This window comes from Schistocerca americana, chromosome 1, assembly GCF_021461395.2.
Source record: "Schistocerca americana isolate TAMUIC-IGC-003095 chromosome 1, iqSchAmer2.1, whole genome shotgun sequence".
NCBI classification, from domain to species: Eukaryota; Metazoa; Arthropoda; class Insecta; order Orthoptera; family Acrididae; genus Schistocerca; species Schistocerca americana.
In genome coordinates, this window is record NC_060119.1 from 832,867,191 (window position 1) to 832,889,544 (window position 22,354).

Sequence of the window (22,354 nt, forward strand, 5' to 3'; positions counted from 1 at the left end):
GGTATGGGTTTCGTACCGTGGAAAGAAAGAAGGATCTGGGCGCAATATGATGTCCGTAGTGTATGCAGTCCCAGAAGATCGAGTAAGGAATGCCAATTTTGTCCTGATCCAAGACCCGTTTGCCATATGACCTCAACAAGTAAAGCGATGTCGTATCGTATCTGGAGACCAACAACGACTACATAAATCCGTGTCACTAAGCCCAATACAGAAAAGTCGCTCGTTCGTTGGAATCAAGTTATTTACTCCCTTATACCACGAGGACGCTATGCGCATCGGCAAAATCGGAAGACTGATATTGAACCAAACTGTTGTCCTGGTTGTTTGCGGCGATTCTCTTTCAGCGAGGATCGGGCAAGGGACTGCTTCCCAACGAGTCTTTAGGAATTTCATGGTGAGGACAGGTCTCTATAAGATGTCAGCCCCTAAATAGCTCACAGCAAGATAGAAGTCACGAATGTGTTTTATCTTATAATTTATATGAGCACATCAATAGGGGTTCAAGACTAGCAGGACGGACACACAGAAATAAATGAGACTTGAATGTGTGAATTTCTTGAGTCATCGTAAAAACAGTGCGACGCACATATTGCATCTGTGTCTTTCTTCGTATATCAGTCAGGTCCAGCCCTCCAAAGGAATGAGGCTTCGTGATTACGTTATACCGTAAGCGAAATATATGTCTTTTCCAGCCGGCCGAAGTGGCCGCGCGGTTCTGGCGCTGCCGTCTGGAACCGCGAGACCGCTACGGTCGCAGGTTCGAATCCTGCCTCGGGCATGGATGTGTGTGATGTCCTTAGGTTAGTTAGGTTTAACTAGTTCTAAGTTCTAGGGGACTAATGACCTCAGCAGTTGAGTCCCATAGTGCTCAGAGCCATTTTTTTGTCTTTTCCATCAGAAACGACCAGACAATCGTTGTAGTTTCTTCGCCATCATCGAGGGAAGCAGATAAACTTGGTCCGCGTAGTAAGCTTTGCATAAGACATATGTATCCAGTATTCGGACTTTCTGGAGCAGAGTAAGAGAACGCCTTTCATGCTCTAGTATCGTTCCTTAAATTTTTTTCGTAACAGATTTCCACTTGAGCGCCGCCATTTTGAGTGGACAATGATCGATGATGATACCGAGAGACGTATGCCGATCCATCGCAGCAGCCCATGAAACAACCGCGTCATCAAAACCTCGTACGGAAAGAAGCTTACATTTACCTTCATAAAGTTTTGCACCTGAACTCCGACAAAAATCATCGATTATAGTCTTCAGTCGAGGAATCTCAGCGGGATTGCGAAGAAGAATCATCACGCCATCCGCATATGCAGCAACAGCTATAGTCCCGCCGGAAAGCGTCCAACCTGTCAGCCGGGATGCTAGCATCCGACGTAGGGACTCCAGAGACAACGCAAAACAAAGCCTTTGACAGCGGTCTTCCTTGAGGCACTCCCCTACGAATATTTACTGGGAGCGTCAGTTGGCCATTAACAACCACCGAAGCCCCGTAAACAGATATGAGAGCACTCGCCGTGTGTCAACAGTGAAACCAACTGCCTCCAGAATTCAAAGCAGGGAGTCATGATTAACAGGGTAAGATGCCTTGTTGAAATCTAGAAAAGCAGGGCACAAGGGACGGACGTTGCAGCAGCAACCGGAACCACGTCACGACATTCGACTGTAGGGGTAAGAATGGTACGACCAGATACGCAGCTTTGCTGTTTTGCAACAATCGTCTCCATCAGAGCCGACATCCTACTATTAACTGCCCTCGCCACAGTCTTATAATCAAAGTTTAACAAGTAAATGGGCGAAAGCTATCGGGGCAGCCGGTCCAATGCCGTTCGGGATTAAAACAATTTTTCCCACTTTGAACGAGGTCGGCACTACTCTACCCTGTAACACCTCATTCAAAAGGGAGGTAAAAGTAGCACCCAACAACGGCCAAAAGCGCACGTAAAATTCCTTGGGAAGGCCATCTACACCCGGGGACTTTTGAGAAGGTGATCCACAATAAGTTTGTAAACTTCCTCAGGCTGAAAGGCAGCTAAATGCGTTGCATTATGTTCAGATTGTCGTATCCAAGATGCTGACAAATCGGTCGTTAAAGGTTTCAGTGGGCTCATCGGTGTCATAGACGTGTACATAGTACTGGTGTAAGATACGCACTACATCAGCTTGCGCCGTTACGATACGTCCATCATTTGTCGTGAGAGAATGAATGCAAGCGTGTCGGCTACGGGTCTGATGCCGAAGCAAATCATACAAGGAAGTCAGTTCTTCCGTCACCAATGAACGCGGCTTCGATCGGATTTTCAAACCTTTTATTTGTATTCTCTTCAAGGTCAACAAGTTTGCCTTTACACGCCTAACATCTGCAATTCGCAGAGGGGCCTGATCCGAAGCAGCATGGAGTTCACGCAGGATGGAATAGTAATATTCAGAAGTTCTCCGGAAGTCTCGCGCTTTGCCAGCACAGAAAAGTATCAAAGATTGCCTTAACCTCGGTTTTGCTAACTGTGTCTACCATTCAAGGGTGGAAGAGTATTTCCCAGTAGACCGTAGAGTACACTCCCACACGACTCGCATCGCGTCATCGAGAGAGGGGTCAGCTATGTGTGCGACGTTTAACATCCACGGAGGGCGAAACAATTTGACAGGTTGCCGTTCAAGATTGAGAGTTGTGGCCACAGTACAGTGATCCGTAAAGGAAGCTGGGATGACTTCAACATTACGAATACTATCGCTCAGGCCGTCTAATAAGTAAACCGTATCTAATCTGCTACTAGAAGTCGCAGTAAAGTGGGTAAATTTAACTAACGTTGGGTATTTACATATCCAGAGGTCTTTGAGGTATAAGGAGCGGACCAATTCATGTAATATACGAGAGAAATTAAAATTTGGAGATTGATCTGCAGGATGCAATACACAGTTAAAAATCATCACCTAACAGAATACCCGGAGGAATCTTACGCAACACATAAACAATATCCTCTTTATAAAAACGCGAGTGCGGCTGGTACCGGTGGAGGTTCGAGTCCTCCCTCGGGCATGGGTGTGTGTGTTTGTCCTTAGGATAATTTAGGTTAAGTAGTGTGTAAGCTTAGGGACAAATGACCTTAGCAATTAAGTACCGTAAGATTTCACACACATTTGAACATTTTTGAACATAAAAACGCGAACGATCCACTGCGCGACCAGTGCCATAAGGTGCATATAGAAGAATCAAGGTAAAATTAAAAATTTGACAACCTATTCCCCTGCCAGACTCGAACATTACAACTCAGCAATAGGAATGCCCATAGAATATTCGGGTGCGACATTAAAGGTCATACGAAAACCAGGTAAGGAGAAATTACTGAATAACACCTCCTGTAAGAAGACAATGTCCGCACATGAATCATAAATGAACTGACGCAGCGAAGCCAATCGCAATTCTGAATTCACACGATTAACATTTAAAGAAAGGAACGTGTAGGCTTGGGTCATTGATCACAGCTATACAGGGATGTAGGGGCGGTATTCAGCAGAATTAGGTAGACAGTTGAGCGTCAAGGTCCATTGCGGAGTCCACAGATGAATCAGACATCGGGGGACCAGAACCCCCATCATCACAACCTTTTTTCTTATTTCTTACGTGCCACCGCAGAGTCAGCTTGTATACGCTGTTTCTGTCGGCTACGTGGCATGGCGGCCTCTGCAGACGGAGGAGTGGGGGGGTGCTATAGGCACAGCCTCCTCCCCTCAGAACAAGGGTCCAGTCCCTAAGGCGGAAGCATTCTTTAGAACTACCAATACAACAGGCGATACCTGGTCGCTAATTTTATTCTTCTCAGGAATTGTTGTAGGTGGCACATTCGGGAAACCGTTGGCGTCTGAAGATGAAGGAGCAGGAGGACATTGCGTTGTCTCAGACTGTAACGGAGGACACAAAGACGGAGACTCCGCTCCCTATCCACACAAAGGCAGCTCAGGAGGAGCCACTTCGCCACTTCGCGAGCAGGAGGGATGCTGGAGATAACTTCTGCGCCACTCACCGTACCACGGACGGGAGGTGTTGTAGTATCGAGAGGAGCAGGGGACACAATCGCTGCGGTGGAGGTTGGGACAGAAGGCACAGCCAAATCCTCACCCTCACCCTCACCATCGTGTTCCGGGTTCTGTCCTGGAGGCAATAGGATTCTAAATCTGTCGCGGAGGAAACGGCAGAAATTCATCGACACGATTATCAGAACTGACTTTTTGTTCATTATGACCTGAAGCAGAAGCAGGTCCGACGTCGGGAGTGGAAGAAAGAAGATCAGCAATCGTCAATTTGCGACGCTACAGTAATGACGGCTTTAATACGAAAACTCTCCTCGGGCAATTAGACCGAACGTGTCCACTTTCATTACATAGGAAGCAGGTTCCCTCTTGACCAGTATACATGAAACGAACGCGATAACCACACACTAGTAAATGTTATGGAATATTGCGTTTAACATGTATTTTCACGGAAGGAATTACACTATAACACTGTAATCTGTGTTGAGTAGACCAACGTTTTTCACGTTACCATAAGGAGTCAATATGTCCTTTAGAAAGTTGTCATCAACCTCCGGTGGGAGGTTGAACACTCGAACATCGGTATAGTCAATTTCAAAATGGTTCAAATGGCTCTGAGCACTATCGGACTTAACAGCTGTGGTCATCAGTCCCCTAGAACTTAGAACTACTTAAACCTAACTAACCTAACGGCATCACACACATCCATGCCCGAGACAGGATTCGAACCTGCGACCGTAGCAGTCGCGCGGTTCCGGACTGCGTGCCTAGAACCGCGTGAATTTCAGCATCTGCAAGTGACACCATACTGATAGAACTATTGTTGTGGATTGGCAGGAGAGCCAACCCAGGAATATTAGAGGAAGCCGAAAGGCACGCGTTTTAGCTCACGCTCACGTGAGGTCTGGAACAGGACAGGGAAATTAGAATGTAGAAAAACGGACGTAGCTGGTGGAATACTTAACTTTAATCCATTAATGGTGAACGTCGGTCTGACGGTACATGATTAACAAGATGAATAGCAACTGATAATGGCGCCTTGCTAGGTCGTAGCAAATGACGTAGCTGAAAGGTATGCTAACTATCGTCTCGGCAAATGAGAGCGTATTTTGTCAGTGAACCATCGCTAGCAAAGTCGGTTGTACAACTGGGGCGAGTGCTAGGAAGTCTCTCTAGACCTGCCGTGTGGCGGCGCTTGGTCTGCAATCACTGATAGTGGCGACAGGCGGGTCCGACGTATTCTAACGGACCGCGGCCGATTTAAAGGCAGTATGGTGTCTGGCGGTGACACCACAACTATAGCGATGCTTGAACGGGATTCCAGAACCATGTCGCGACAATAATTTTTCAACGTGAAGGGGATCCATAAACTTCACGTAAAACAAGTACTCGTCTGCGTCAAAATAAGCGGTGTGCACCTGATCAGAGTTCACATGAATGGTAACGTCAAGCCAATCGTGGATTTCTAGAGACCCGGGCTGCATATGTCGCGTTATTTTATCGGAAGTGAAAGTCACAGTATCTTTTCGTGGAATACACGTGGAAACCATGGTAGTCATAGCGGAGCGGCCGACACCGCTGAAAGTAGACGAAGACAAACAGACGTTATGCGGAAAGGAGGCGTTACGACTCACTGGGTAGACAGAACAACACTAACACACAAGCGACGCTCCGGCAAGTGAAATAAACAAGAACCTTTCTGCTAGGCGCTCGAAGCGGAACTATCCCTAGACCACGGGTGCTCTCCTTACATTTTTTACAGTGCAGAAATGTGTCCATCTTTGGTTTGGTAGGTGTGACAACTTGAGATAATTGTGTCTAGGCCTGGGGCCTTATCATTACCACTCAGCAATGCTCGTTTCAATTCTTTGATCATCAGATCTTCGTTTAGAAGACGATCATGTTCTTCAACTGTCTCCTCTACGTGGAGAACTATTGAGTCAGGAACTTAACCGTTCTGGCAGGATGTTCACAATGCTAGAGGACATGGCGGTAGCATGTACTGACTGTCAAAATTTTGGTGCGGTCTTCTTGTCTTACAACATACATGTAAACTTGTAAGTAGGCTGTTCATGTTTTCTCTATGTAAGTAGGCTGTTTATGTTTTCTCTATGTAAGTAGGCTGTTTATGTTTTCTTATTGGTAACGCCACCTCTGTATGAAAATCACTGGCTGTGCTGTGTGCAGTCTGTGGCTGCTTTGCATTGTTGTAATACTCGCCATTGTAGTGTTAGGCAGCTGGCTGTGAACAGCGCGTAGCGTTGCGCAGTTGGAGGTGAGCCGCCAGCAGTGGTGGATTGTGGGGAGAGAGATGGCGGAGTTTTGAAATTTGTCATGAACTGCTATATTTATATATGATGATATCAAGGTAAATACATTGTTTGTTCTCTATTAATATCTTTCATTTGCTAACTATCCCTATCAGTAGTTAGTGCCTTTAGTAGTTTGAATCTTTTATTTAGCTGGCAGTAGTGGCGCTCGCTGTATTGCAGTAGCTTGAGCAGCGAAGATTTTTGTGAGGTAAGTGATTTGTGAAAGGTATAGTTTACTGTTAGTCAGGGCCCATTCTTTTGTAGGGATCATTGAAAGTCAGATTGCGTTGCGCTAACAAAATATTGTGTGTCAGTTTAAGCACAGTCGTGTATAAATTGTTCAAAAAAGGGGACGTTTCATATGGCGACCCTGCCAGGATACCTCACTGGAATCTTCTGATTTTTTGTTGTAGTTTGTGTAATTAGTGTAGATTTTGTTTATTTCTAGCTCGTAATTGTAGAGAAAATCTCCTTTGTAGTTGCAGTCTTTCATTGTTGTACAGTAAAACAGTTGTGGCATGCATGTAGATTTGCACCAAGTATTTCGCAGCTGCAATTAACTAGATATTATTTTCAGTGTTATGTTAATGCGTTCTCTTATTTTTGCTCTTCAAATTGTGCTTTTCTGTGTTATCGTGTGAAATACTGTGACAATAATGGCGTGTGAAAAACGTAATACTAGGCTCCAAAGTAAACTGAGAAATGACAGTGAAAATGAAAGCAGTGTGTTAGCGCCACCGAGTACTGAATTAACTGATGTTCAAAGTAGTAATTTGGTAATTGTGCATAGGGAAATGGAGCGGGCGGCAAACAATGGCGTGGACAGTGAAACAATTAGTGAAGAGGGAAGCATTATCGATCGATCGGTCGGCAACAGCTCGCCTCAGGAATCCGAAATGACGGGACACAATTTTGCAAATACTGTAGATTCAGGTTTTGCGTCCTCACCGTTTTCCCAAATGAGTCAAGACACATTTTCCGCTTGTCAAGATGTGAATGTTGCTGGTGCAAATTCACTGCCGAAAAGCACTGAGGAACATGTTTCAGACACCAGTGCGTTGTTATTACAGTTAATGCAACAAATAGGACAAAGGCTACAAAAGTTAGACACAACACTTGAACAAAATCAGAAACAAATGGGACAAAATCTTCAAAAGTTAGACACAATGGAACAAAATCAGAGACAAACACAGCAAAAGCTTCGAAAGTTAGACACCACACTTGAAAAAACACGTGAAGATTTAACAACTGAGTTACATAACATTGAATCGAAATGTCAAAAAGTCTGTAATGACGTAAAAACACAAATTTGTGAGCATTTTCAACCTATTTTTTCGCGGCATGAAAATGTATTACAGAATCACGAAGCAGCCATAAAAGAACTGCAAACCATTGTTCATGAAAATCACGACACCTTGCAAGCTAAAATTGACTCAGTTGCATCTACCGATTCGGTTACGCAACTTGCAAAAACTCAGGAAAACTTAAAGGACACAGTAGATACTCTGAAACTTGGTTCAGAAAAACATACAGAGGAAATAAATACACTATCGGAGAAAGTAGCCGAACTTTCGGATCAGGTCATTAACTTATCTACAAAGGTAGATGATGATCTGAATGACACAAGACCCGTAGCATTCACTGACACAGAAGAGTATGAACAAATAAGAAAATTCAAACAAAATCAGAATCAAATTAATACACAACACCAAAGAGAAATCCGGGAAGTGCAAGATCAGTTGGCACAAGTAGTACAAGAATTACGTATTTCAGAGGACACTCGCGCCCCAATACGGGAAGAGGGACATAGAAATACGGAACAGCCACAAAATAATAACACAGCGCATTTCGGAAATTATGAAAGAAATTGGCAATGTGCACCGAATTTTGAGATTGAACAGCCGACACGACGTAACAATGACCGATATGTGACTCGCCGTCATGATGATTTGGACTATAAGCTGTTCCTTACTACACGTAAATTCAAAACATTTAAGAATTCCGGCAACGACATTCATCCACAAGCGTGGCTCCATCAATTCTCTCATTGTTTTCCTCCCAACTGGTCATTGGAGTACAGGTTAGAATTTATGTGTGGCTATTTAGAGAATGAACCAGCTGTAAGAATGCGATCGGTCATTCACGATTGTCACAGTGAAGGGAATTTTACCATGCCTTCCTCTCAGCATATTGGTCTCAAGCTACACAAGACAGAGTAAAACATGGCATCATAATGATGAAACATTTCGAACAATGTGAATTCTCCAGTCTTGTGAAATATTTTGAAGACATGTTGCACAAGAATCAGTACCTGTCAAACCCATACAGCCCCTCAGAACTCATCCGCATTTGCTTAATCAAATTACCTAAACATTTACGACATATTATTTTGGCAGGACGTTGCAAAGACGACATTGAAGCTTTTCAGGGACTGTTACAAGAACTGGAAAGTGACACTGACAATCACGGAACGCAGGAGCACAACAATTACAGATCACATCAGTCGCAATTCCGCGATGAAAGAAATAATAACTGGACGCGACAAGGCTATTCTCACAACACAAATCGTGACCAAAACAGACACCACCCGTATGACAACCGTTGGCAGAGTAGTAATAATTACAGGGAAAGATCACCTCTCCGCGGTAGTGACTATCACAGAGACAATCAGAGAAACAGACAATATGGGAACCAAAATAATTATTATCAAGGGAGACAGAATAACTTTAGACGCAACAGTCCAGCGCGCAGTTACGATTCAGGAAGAAATTCTCCACCACGTGACCGACAAGGAAGAAACTACGGAATCTACCGACATGACGACAGACGATATAATCATAACGACAGACGTCAATTTCATCAGAACTGGCGGGATTCTAACACGGCTGGGCCCTCTCGGCAAGGCGAATTTGTCGAAGTTAGGTCTCCTAATCCCAATAACGACGCGCGCCAACAAAGGGACAGACAATAACTCGCACCGCAGGCAGCCGCGTGCGCCGGCTGGCTCAGAGAAAAATAACATAGACGCTAACCTTGAGAAAAATTCCAGTATTCTTTACAGATGTATATCGCCTGACAATTGCATTCAAGTTCAAACTTTGCGTACTAGGAAGAGTAAAGGTTTACACCACATTTCACATGTAAAACCGTTTATTGAAAGATAATCTGCTTTTTAACTTTGTCTTTGCCATAAAACTTTTCACTTCACATTTCTAGTATGCTTTGTCAGATTTAGAATTGTTAACATGTAACAATGTTTGAAGTGAAATATCCAGTCAAGAACCAAGAGAACTTATTTAAACAGAAATTACGAATTCATTGTTATAATGAACAGACGACACAGTGTTGTTAATTGTACATTCTTGCTTGTTAGTTGCACGATTACGTAACGACTATCAGGCTTACGTACTTAGGACACATACTGGTACTGCTAATGAGATTTTAATGCAACTTTTGGTTTACTTGAAAATACATTCTGGGTTTAAAGTACTTTCTGTGAGATACCAGAGGACACAGTGGTTAGTTTATGTGACAGCTACACGATGTTATCACGACGCTACTAATGAGTGACAATTCACAATGTTGCTTTTGCAGTGTATCTGTTTTACATCTGCACAGTTTTCTGAATTCTTCTAGGAAGAAAAACATGTTTTAGTAGTAACTTTTGTGGTATAGCAACAATGAGACAGCCTTTTTCGTGGCATAACAATGCGTTACTGTACAGTACTTTCTTCATCACGCCAATAAGCATAATAACTACGATATCTATACGCAAAGCATTTCACTTTTGTTTATCATGTGGTAAGTACATTGACTTCTGCAGAACTTAGCTTTCGTAGGACGATAACTACGACACTTCAACAGAGATTATGTTGCGACAAGATGCACAGTTTAGCGCTACAGTACACGCATTTGAGTGATTAATCTTATACTTAAAACACTTATTTTTAAATATTTTTTTAATTACAAAGAAAGTTTTCCGTGATACATTTCATTCCATTGCTGTAATCTGTAACACCTGAGGGTATAATTACATTTATCCTCAGGGGGGTACACGCTTACTTTGTGTACCATGTGTGTGGCAACCACAAGGAACCCTAGCTAATATGGTATTTGCTTATACAACTTTACACATCGGTACCATATTTCTCTAACACACAAATTACACAGCTATCTGATCATTTAACTGAGAGAGACAAACATTTATTTTACTATATCAGTGACAGATGTTTACGTAATTACACAGTTGGATAACTTCACACTTATGAAACTGTATTTTGTCTGTACTTTGTAAACTGTTCATATTTTTTCGGAATCATTGTGATACTATGAGAGCTTTGAATGATGTATTTGGTATGAGTTCATGATTTTTAAAGTACATTTGAGGCAGCTGACACTTTTGACATGAGCAGAGAATTTTTTTAGGCTTAGAAATTATTGGAGGAAGTTACGACGTTTTTGAGATTTGACTGAGGTGTTATGATGTTATTATTACGACGACGATGTGTACTATGCTGTTGAGATATGTTTATGATCAATAAGATGATGCTACCGTATATGAGGAATAAGAAGTATGTTGGAAACCAAGAATCGTACTTTAAGAGTTATGAAATGTGCGTAAATGCGTGACTGTATCACAATACTGACGAATATTTTATTTGGACACTTATATTTATAGGATTTTCTTTCTACAGATTTGCAACGCTAATTCTTGACCTGTGAAATATTTTTATGTTAGACTGTCACTGTAGCGGAAACTGGTGTCGTAAATATTTCCGTAAGAAAGTTAAGTGACCACCTGCACGTAATGCGTCGTGGGCACGCAGCTGTGTCGAACATGTGGAGAACAAGCCATTAGGGTGTGCCTTTCCGGAAGCACAGGTAAAAAAAAAAAAAAAAAAAAAAAAGGAAAAAAGGCAGGCCTTTATCCTCGCCATTGACATTCCTTTAGAGAAAATATTGCAAATGCGACACCCTCATTACTTCCATTAACCTTGCTATTGACATTCCTTTGTAGAAAGCATTGCAAATATTACACGCTCATTACCTGAAAACATATGATTACTTGTACATTGTGCTAATTACTGCAATGCTTATGAATTGATGGGAAATATTCGTACATCTGCACACCTGATTATGACAAGTGTCTTTCTATGAGAGTTGAGAGCTACTGACTTACGAAATGCCACATGACTATTGAATGATGTTTTTATGCTTTGGTTTGCGTAATTGCTTATTTCATTTGACATCTGTTTTTCAGCTGTGTTGCAGCATTGGTTTCATAAAATAAAATTAAATGCATTTGCTAATGTGAACACTTTCTGTCAACAGATCTATTAAATAATAATTTTGTGATCCACATTCTTCAAAAAAGGAGCACTTGGAAAGGAAAGAACAATAAGAAGGAACTAGTAACAGTAACACATAATTTTCTTTTCAAGTACATGGTAATATTTCTTTTACAATAAGTTGTTGTGGTGCACCACTTTAATTACATAGACATTAAGATGTGAATATACATTTCCCGTATCTGCATTGTTGTTTTTACTGTAATATTTTTTCTGCTTGAGCTATGTCATGTTTAGGTATAAGTTACTGCTGTTTGCCAGGCATAGTGCTGCTAAATTTAACTTTGTATTACTCTGTTAAGCTTTTCTTGTTGCTGCACATTGGCTCATATTAGTTGTAATTTTGCATTTTTTCTGTTAATTTAGATTTACTGTAGCTTGCTTTGCAATTTTCCGTTTTTTTGGTCATTGCTGTTTGTGTTACTTGTTTTGTGCTGCTGCATTGCCTCGTCCCTTAGTTTAGCATCTGAGCTCAGTAGATTTAAGTTAGCTTAAGAGGGGGTAGACTATATAAGAAACTAACTATTATAAATTTATAAGAAATAGGATACTGTACAGTGGAGAAAAACTATTATTGACAGAGGATGTGAACAAAATACAGAAGGCAGGCTTAGATAGGACTTTTTGGGAATAATGATGAAAGAAGGGAGATCTCCATGCAAAATACTGCAGTAAAAAAATCCCTGTCCTTTCCTTTGGTGTCATCCCTCTATATGTTTGTGTACCCTTGTGTATTTGTGTTTTTCCTGTCTTTATGTGTTTATCTGATAAGAATTGTAGAATTTTTCTAGTACTACGCTACATTCACTATGATGAGGAATACTGTTATCCTCAAATATAATTGGCATTAATAATATGTTATTTACCTTATAAATATGCTTACACATTATTTACTCTGTTTTGTTTTAATGCTCATGTGTGAAGTTGACGTTTCGAAAGTGATTCTGATCTTTTATTTTTGTACTCATGTCGTAATTCCTGTAACACTGATGTATATGTTTATTTCTATTCTTTTGTAACGCCTGTTTTACTACAAATGTTGTCTGTATTGTTATGTTCTTTAATGATGTATTTTGTGCCTTTGTAATTGTATTCTTATGTTATAAAATTGTAATTGACACCAGTTCATCTTATTACTAACTTGTAAGTTATATTTCGCTGCACACGTTTCTGTTGGTCATAGTATATGGACAATATGTGAGAAGTAGGGACTGTTAGTGTTCGCACGTGTGTTAATAATTCAGCAAGGGACTGGATAACAGCATTGCTGGTTCTAAGGACAATTCCAAAAACTTTGTGAGTGCACAAGTGGTGGTTTATGGACTTGCTATATTCTCCGCAAGACTCTTCGATGGTGAATGTGCACCTGCACAATCGCAACAGATGGCTGCTGGTCATCTCTACAAGGACTACAGTGGGTCTGCACCTCTGGTGGCCCACCAATACCATTATCTCTACAAGGACTACAGTGGGTCTGCACCTCTGGTGGCCCACCAATACCATTATCTCTACAAGGACTACAGTGGGTCTGCACCTCTGGTGGCCCACCAATACCATTATCTCTACAAGGACTACAGTGGGTCTACATCTTTGATGATCCATCAGTACCATTATTTCTACAAGGGCTGCAGTGGGTCTGCGCCTCTGGTGGCCCACCAATATCGTAATCTCTACCAGGACTACAGTGGGTCTGCTCTGTGATGACCTACCAATATTCATCAAAACTTCGACTGACTCTGCAGTGGGTTTGCTCTGTTGTGACCCAATACTTGTCTGCATGTCGAGAGTCAGCACTGTCTTTCCGTTGGAAGGACAACACTACTTCTTCAAGACTGCATGGAAATCCACTACTTCCGTGTGCATTTTCTTCTACTGCTCAGACTTTGAGAAAAACACTATATTTTACCGTAATGAATGATCAGGACTGTCTTTATGGACTGTGACAAAATTTTAGCTTTTGACCAACGTTGTATCAATAAGTGTGTGCATTTGATATCTTTGTTATTGTAATTATGAAAAATTTTTTCAAATCTGTATTGGGCACTGCCCAAACCAATTTGTAAAATTTTTTGTGGGGAGCATGGGGATATGTAAGTAGGCTGTTCATGTTTTCTCTATGTAAGTAGGCTGTTTATGTTTTCTCTGTGTAAGTAGGCTGTTTATGTTTTCTTATTGGTAACGCCACCTCTGTATGAAAATCACTGGCTGTGCTGTGTGCAGTCTGTGGCTGCTTTGCATTGTTGTAATACTCGCCATTGTAGTATTAGGCAGCTGGCTGTGAACAGCGCGTAGCGTTGCGCAGTTGGAGGTGAGCCGCCAGCAGTGGTGGATGTGGGGAGAGAGATGGCGGAGTTTTGAAATTTGTCATGAACTGCTATATTTATATATGATGATATCAAGGTAAATACATTGTTTGTTCTCTATTAATATCTTTCATTTGCTAACTATCCCTATCAGTAGTTAGTGCCTTTAGTAGTTTGAATCTTTTATTTAGCTGGCAGTAGTGGCGCTCGCTGTATTGCAGTAGCTTGAGCAGCGAAGATTTTTGTGAGGTAAGTGATTTGTGAAAGGTATAGTTTACTGTTAGTCAGGGCCCATTCTTTTGTAGGGATTATTGAAAGTTAGATTGCGTTGCGCTAACAAAATATTGTGTGTCAGTTTAAGCACAGTCGTGTATAAATTGTTCAAAAAAGGGGACGTTTCAAACTGAGGTGACGAAAGTCATGGGATAATGATATGCACATCTACAGATGTCGACAGTATCGCATACACAAAGGCGGCAGTGCGTTGGCGGAGCTATCATTTGTACTCGGGCGATTCAGGGGAAAAGGTTTACGACGTGATTCTGGCCGCACGACGGGAATAAACAGAGTTTGGACGCTGAGTGGTAGTTGGAGCCAGACGCGTGGGACATTGAACTTCAGCAGTCGGTAGGGAATTTAACATTCCGCGATAGACAGTGTCAAGCTGTGTGCGGAGAATACCAAATTTCAGATGATTCGTGTTGGTTCTTTCCGTTTAGAAACTGCCCGCCTTGTCCGCATGACTTCACAGCCGCGGAATAGAGTGTGATGTTTATCTAGAGAGCGTGGTGGTTGTGTCGTGAGAGAGAGAGTAGTAAGCTTGGATCGGTGGTGCTTGGGTATACGGTCTCTCGATGGCAAGGGGGTCACGTGGCTCGAATTTGCGGCGTACGTTTTTTTTAGTGTAGAGCTCACTCAACACTTCCGGAATTGATTAATTTGCCGTGTCATAATTTAGTTGCGCGTGGTAAATGATTCGTGGCCGTGGAATTAAGTCCCCTCATTGCTTGCTCGCCTATTGTGAATTTTGGCTCCGATAAACACTTCCTGTCTGAAAAGGTAGAACGAACTTTTACAAGTGATCGTCATTGTTATGGCTGTGTAGGAGTGTCACTGACCTGCCTGTCTCGATCCAGGTGTGTTTGTAAATTGGAGGGGAGCCGAGTTGCAAATTTTTGGATGTTTAGGTGTCTTGGTAGTACTTCTGGAATTGTTTTTCTATTCTACCATCTTTTGTAACACAAAGAGTGCGTGTGTCTTATAACATTTACTACACGTTAGTCTTCTTGCTGAATGCGGCAGTGTTGAGAGTGCCGTAGTGGCCCAGGCATAGACGCGCCGTTTAGTCTGTTCCAGCGTCACAAACAGTGTGGTATATATAGTGTTTTGTAATGTTCATAAAGTTCGTCAAATGGTGAATTATGTGTATTTAAAGTCCTCCCCCGTCTTTCCACACGTTTGATTTTTGTTAAGCCGCACTCTGAACAGTGACTTTTCATCAGGTATTACCTCTCACCATGGACAATGCAGTGACTTCACTTGACGACCGAAAGGAGCGACGTCTGCGTAGGTTTGTCAATGCTAACAGACAAGCAACACTGTGAAATAAAAGCAGAATGAATGTGAGACATGCCACAATCGTATCCGTTACGACGGTGCAACGAATTTCGGGGTTAATGGTATATGCTAGCATACGGCCAACGCCAATCCCTTTGTTGAAATGTCGTGTGGCTTGGGACTCCCGTCGGGTAGACCGTGCGCCTGGTGAAGGTCTTTCGAGTTGACGCCACTTCGGCGACCTGCGCGTCGATGGGGATGAAATGATGATGATTAGAACAACACAACACCCAGTCCCTGAGCGGAGAAAATCTCCGACTCAGCCGGGAATCGAACCCGGGACCTTAGGATTGACATTCCGTCACGCTGACCACTCAGCTACCGGGGCCAGACATCCCTTTGTTAACAGCACGACATCGTCTGAAGCGCCTCTCGTGGGCTCGTGGCCATTTGGTTGGACACTAGGAGACTGTCCACCTCCGTAGCGCAGCGGTAGCGTTACTGCCTACCACGCAAGGGGGCTCGGGTTCGATTCCCGGCAATGGACTGGGTGTTGTGTGTCCCTCATCATAATTTTCATCATCATTGACACGCAAGTCGCCGAAGTGGCGTCAACTAAAAAGACTTGCAATACGGCGGCCGAACCCCGAAGGGGATATCCCGGCCAATAAAAGCCATACGATCATCTCATTTCACTAGGCGACTGGAAAACTGTAGCCTCGTGAGACGAGTTCTTGGTAACAGCTGATGGTGGGGTTCGAGTGTGGTGCAGATCCCACGAAGCCATGGACCCAGGTTGTCAAGAAGCCACTTTGCAAGCTGGTGGTGGCTCCATAATGATGTGGGCTGTGTTTATATGGAATGGACTGGGTCCTCTGGTACAACTGAACTGACCATTACCTGGAAATAGTTGTGTTTGGCTACTTGGAGACAATATGCAACTATTCATGGACTTCATTTTCCCAAACATATCACAATGCCACAATTGTTAGCGATTGGTTTGACGAACATCCTGAACACTTCGAGGGAATGATATGATCACCCGACATGAACGCCATCGAACATTCGTGGAACTTAATTCGTACCGAATATCCTGCACCAGCAACACTTTCGCAATTGTGGACACCTGGCTCAGTATTTCTGCAGGAGATTTCCAGCGACGTGTTGAGTCCATGTCTCGTCGAGCTGCTGCACCACACTGGGCAAAAGGAGGTCCAAGACAGTATTAGGTGGTTTCACATGACTTTCGTCACCTCAGTGTGCGTTTTTTATAATGCGTGTGTTTGTGTTAGTAAAATGTACCGTGCACTTATTCTTGACAATGTAATTCATTTCACTACATGACGACAGTGACATGTGATGTATTTTATGCTATTTGACGCCATAGGTTTTATGTCACAATGTAATCTGTAAATGTGTTATGATAGCTAATGGTGATCCGAGGACTGGAAATGATTGTTACACAGCAGTATTTACTTGCATAATCAGCCCTTGGTGTGAACTATGGCTACGAGCCGTGGAGACACCACCTTAACAAAATAAATTCCAAATTACTTCTTAAGGCAGAAGGATCTGTCAAGAAGATAAGATTTTAGTTTTTCAAGTTAATTTATTTTTCTACTAAGTTCTTTATTTCTTTCAATATTATTTACGAATATTGCTCATTTCTTTCAGAGCAGTGATTGTTGCTTATCAGGAGAGTTTTTGGAAGTACATCTACTTTGAGGCTGTTGTCAGTACGCCCAGCTGTTTAAAGAGCTATCTGCAAGAGGTTCTGGAGTAATCATCACATATCCTTATTTCATGCTTCTAAGAAATAATTTTGTTTCCTGAGTAACGAGTAACTAATGAATATGATGCCATAACACATTTGCCGGCCGCGGTGGTCTCGCGGTTCTAGGCGCGCAGTCCGGAACCGTGCGACTGCTACGGTGCAGGTTCGAATCCTGCCTCGGGCATGGATGTGTGTGATGTCCTTAGGTTAGTTAGGTTTAAGTAGTTCTAAGTTCTAGGGGACTGATAACCACAGCAGTTGAGTCCCATAGTGCTCAGAGCCATTTGAACCATTTTGAACCATAACACATTTGTGGATGGAAAGAGGAGAAGTTAATCTTAAAAAGTGTGAAATACCTAACGGGTAAGTTTCAGAAGACCTCTAACATGATATTTCCGGTTTTCGTTATCAGTGTACACTCCTAGAGAATTTAAACAAATGTGCTTCATTTACTGAATTGCGCTCATTCCTTATTTATTATTGTGTGGTCAGGCCATGTCCAGTGCATTATTGCATATGTTGTCCCTTATTCAAAACCGATGACGGTTCTTCTTATTAATTTGGTCTTTTTTTTTCATTTTCAAGCGTTGGAGTTTCTCCTGTTAAACTTCGTTATAATACTTGCATTCTCAGCCAAGAGAGCTGTCCCTGCTTCTACTACGCGTTGGAATACGCCAACGGCAGAGGACGAAACTGTGGATCACCCGATTGTCAGCGGCGTATCTTATGGACAGGTAGTGGACAAAACATCGGCTGATGGGTATTTACTCGAAACGACATCGTAGCTGAATTGCTTGCTAGTGTTTATCCTTGGCTTGTCACACACGGATCCAATGTACAGTCATATGAATCCGTTTGTTCGCACACAGTACCTTGCAGGCAACTAGGCAATGCACAACTCGTAGCTCATGAGCTGGGCTGTTTGAGAATCACGCGAGCAACGATCCACGCGCATGAGGGAGCTTCAGTAGTTCCCCACGGCACTATGTCAAGCTTGTCGACCAAATTTGAGACTGCAGCAAGCAAGATGTGCGCGCTATGAATTCAACACTCCCCAAACACCACCGGACGTTGAGCGGTCATGGGTGCGTCGGGATGTCACTCCATGCGTTCCGTGCCTCTTGCAGTCCAGATCATGACGCGCCGCTGCATTCGACAGAGCAAAAGTAGATGCTACACACAATTAGGTAGGCGTCTATAAACAGTTCATGGCTGTATAAGGCGTTATGTGTATGTTGGGTTATGGTGGTGACAACAATTTAGTATTTTTAGGTGTAATCCTGGACGACAATATTCAATTTTTAAAAAAAAGTCTTCTCTCACAAATAAATCTTCCTGTATATCGTCAAATCCATACGTATGTCTGTCTGCTGGAAAGTGAAAAAAAAAGCCACAAAATGTATGAAAAATTTACTGAGTCTTGAAAGAAATGGAGAATTATTAGGGTTTACTGTTCCGTCAACGTAAATTTCAGATGGACAAGAGCGGAGTAGAAAGTTTGCCGGGTCCTTTTGGAAGAGGCCATACTGGGAATTTAAGCAACTCTTACGTCCTTCTTCCGAGAACATCTTTACATGAGTACCCAATCTGGGAGAAAGCACACCACGGTTACGGATAAGTAAAAGAAAGCCCTTGTTCATTAACGTAACTGTTATTCGTTCTGTATGAAATAGGGACTTCAGTAGTTGACGACATAATGGTTACCTTGCAGAACGAAACAAGTGTTAGTTTTGAGCACCATGTGTAAATCACGACATTCATATGAAAATCAAAATCTCAATTTTGTCTAGATCGCGAGTTTAATAAGAGCTGTTTCAATTGTGCTGATATATCTTCACATCTAAAACAGACAGAAAAATATTGTTCATAAAAAGTTCTACTTACTACAGTACATTCTATAATAAATATGAACAAAGTGACAAAGAACACACCATAAAATGTCGCTATAGACTTACTTGTTACATGTACAATCAAGTATTGAGTCATTAAAACTGCTGTATGTTTCTTGATGTTACTGTTTAAGATAAAAAAATGTGCATCTGCATGCACAATTAGGAAGTAGAATTTATCATAAAAAGTTTGAGCAATATACAAAAAAATATTGGCAAGTTAACTTAAATAGCAAAAAATTTCAACTGAAAGTTATAAAACGTGAGAAGAATACGTGGGAATATAAAACAATAATTCTAACGGACAGGAATTGATATTAGAAGGTGTTCCTCAGTAATTGCGAAGTAACTTCATAAATAAAATGCAAAGCCCAAAAAGGAACACTGATCCGTTATAAAGTTCATTGCACGTCAGTAAATTGCGAAATAATGTAACAAATACAATGCAAAATACAACGCATTCATTGCAGACACAAGGGGTCGCTTTATTCGACACGCTGTGCCTTCTTGTTGCCGCCAGTCGCCGATGCTCTGTGGACGAGTGCAGGAGGGTCCAAGAGGAAGCAGTCAGGCCGTCTTCCCGCCTTCACACTAGGTACTAAGCGTCATAACCGCTCTAGTTTCTGTACATCTTTGTATCACATTTTAGCACACGACGCCAAAGTATCAGATTACGAAAGCAGATCCTCAAAATTGTTAAAATACTTGTTCCGATTAAACTCGCACTGTTCATTCAAAATCTGTTCCGGAGAAAACTTTTGTGACGTTTATGTCTAAAGTAAGGTGTGGTGTTTATGTCTAACAAAGAACAGTTAGATCAATGGTGTGCTGACTGCGTATCTGATAACGTGTATCTGTATATTTATTTACCTGACCAGTTTTAAACAGTCTGCGTACTAGCAAGAAAGTAATAGCAGTAAACGGCAAAATAATTAGAACCTGTGCGCGATAATGACAAATTAGAGGTAAGTATGTTCAGATGTACTCGATCTTACTATGGCACCGTAAATCTGAGAAAGTACAAAAGTGGTCCCTGTGCGAAAATCAATAAACTGTGTGAAACAAATTTCTTACCTCGCATTTGTGTCGCCTTGGATAACTCTTTGTTCTGTTCTCAGCACTAGTAAACTAACTACAGTTGCAAAACCCAAAATTAGAGACATTTGACTGACTGTGAGACACATTTATTTATTTATGCATTTATTTTACCTGACAAGAAATAGAACTTGTTTGAATAAAAACGACTTGGAATCGGGAGGCAGAATAAGGAGAACAACTGTAATATCTTACTTGAAAATCTTACTGTATTGTGAAACTGACTTGCAACTCTTCAGCCATATTATAAAAACTACATTTACGCAAACAAATGATCTTTACAAAAACAAAAAAAAATACAGTTAAAAATTGGGTGTTACATACTGTAACACCCCACCCGTCACTTACCTGGTTTTGGCGTGTGTTCACCCCAGCTAATTGACTAATACACTCCTGGAAATGGAAAATAGAACACATTGACACCGGTGTGTCAGACCCACCATACTTGCTCCGGACACTGCGAGAGGGCTGTACAAGCAATGATCACACGCACGGCACAGCGGACACACCAGGAACCGCGGTGTTGGCCGTCGAATGGCGCTAGCTGCGCAGCATTTGTGCACGCCGCCGTCAGTGTCAGCCAGTTTGCCGTGGCATATGGAGCTCCATCGCAGTCTTTAACACTGGTAGCATGCCGCGACAGCGTGGACGTGAACCGTATGTGCAGTTGACGGACTTTGAGCGAGGGCGTATAGTGGGCATGCGGGAGGCCGGGTGGACGTACCGCCGAATTGCTCAACACGTGGGGCGTGAGGTCTCCACAGTACATCGATGTTGTCGCCAGTGGTCGGCGGAAGGTGCACGTGCCCGTCGACCTGGGACCGGACCGCAGCGACGCACGGATGCACGCCAAGACCGTAGGATCCTACGCAGTGCCGTAGGGGACCGCACCGCCACTTCCCAGCAAATTAGGGACACTGTTGCTCCTGGGGTATCGGCGAGGACCATTCGCAACCGTCTCCATGAAGCTGGGCTACGGTCCCGCACACCGTTAGGCCGTCTTCCGCTCACGCCCCAACATCGTGCAGCCCGCCTCCAGTGGTGTCGCGACAGGCGTGAATGGAGGGACGAATGGAGACGTGTCGTCTTCAGCGATGAGAGTCGCTTCTGCCTTGGTGCCAATGATGGTCGTATGCGTGTTTGGCGCCGTGCACGTGAGCGCCACAATCAGGACTGCATACGACCGAGGCACACAGGGCCAACACCCGGCATCATGGTGTGGGGAGCGATCTCCTACACTGGCCGTACACCACTGGTGATCGTCGAGGGGACACCGAATAGTGCACGGTACGTCCAAACCGTCATCGAACCCATCGTTCTACCATTCCTAGACCGGCAAGGGAACTTGCTGTTCCAACAGGACAATGCACGTCCGCATGTATCCCGTGCCACCCAACGTGCTCTAGAAGGTGTAAGTCAACTACCCTGGCCAGCAAGATCTCCGGATCTGTCCCCCATTGAGCATGTTTGGGACTGGATGAAGCGTCGTCTCACGCGGTCTGCACATCCAGCACGAACGCTGGTCCAACTGAGGCGCCAGGTGGAAATGGCATGGCAAGCCGTTCCACAGGACTACATCCAGCATCTCTACGATCGTCTCCATGGGAGAATAGCAGCCTGCATTGCTGCGAAAGGTGGATATACACTGTACTAGTGCCGACATTGTGCATGCACTGTTGCCTGTGTCTATGTGCCTGTGGTTCTGTCAGTGTGATCATGTGATGTATCTGACCCCAGGAATGTGTCAATAAAGTTTCCCCTTCCTGGGACAATGAATTCACGGTGTTCTTATTTCAATTTCCAGGAGTGTAGATCAACAGAGAGTGCAAAACTACTTCAATATCGGATAACGCAAAGCAAGTATTAATTGATTCAGAATTGATCACTTTTAATTAAAAAGGGGTGCACATTGATGTTATATTCAGCTACTGAACACCAGATGCAAATGTTGAACCTAAAATTAATTAAGAAAGTGACTTGGGATTTCAACTACTTGATTGAAAACAGATGCGGTCGATTAGCACAAATTTATTTTAACTCCCGA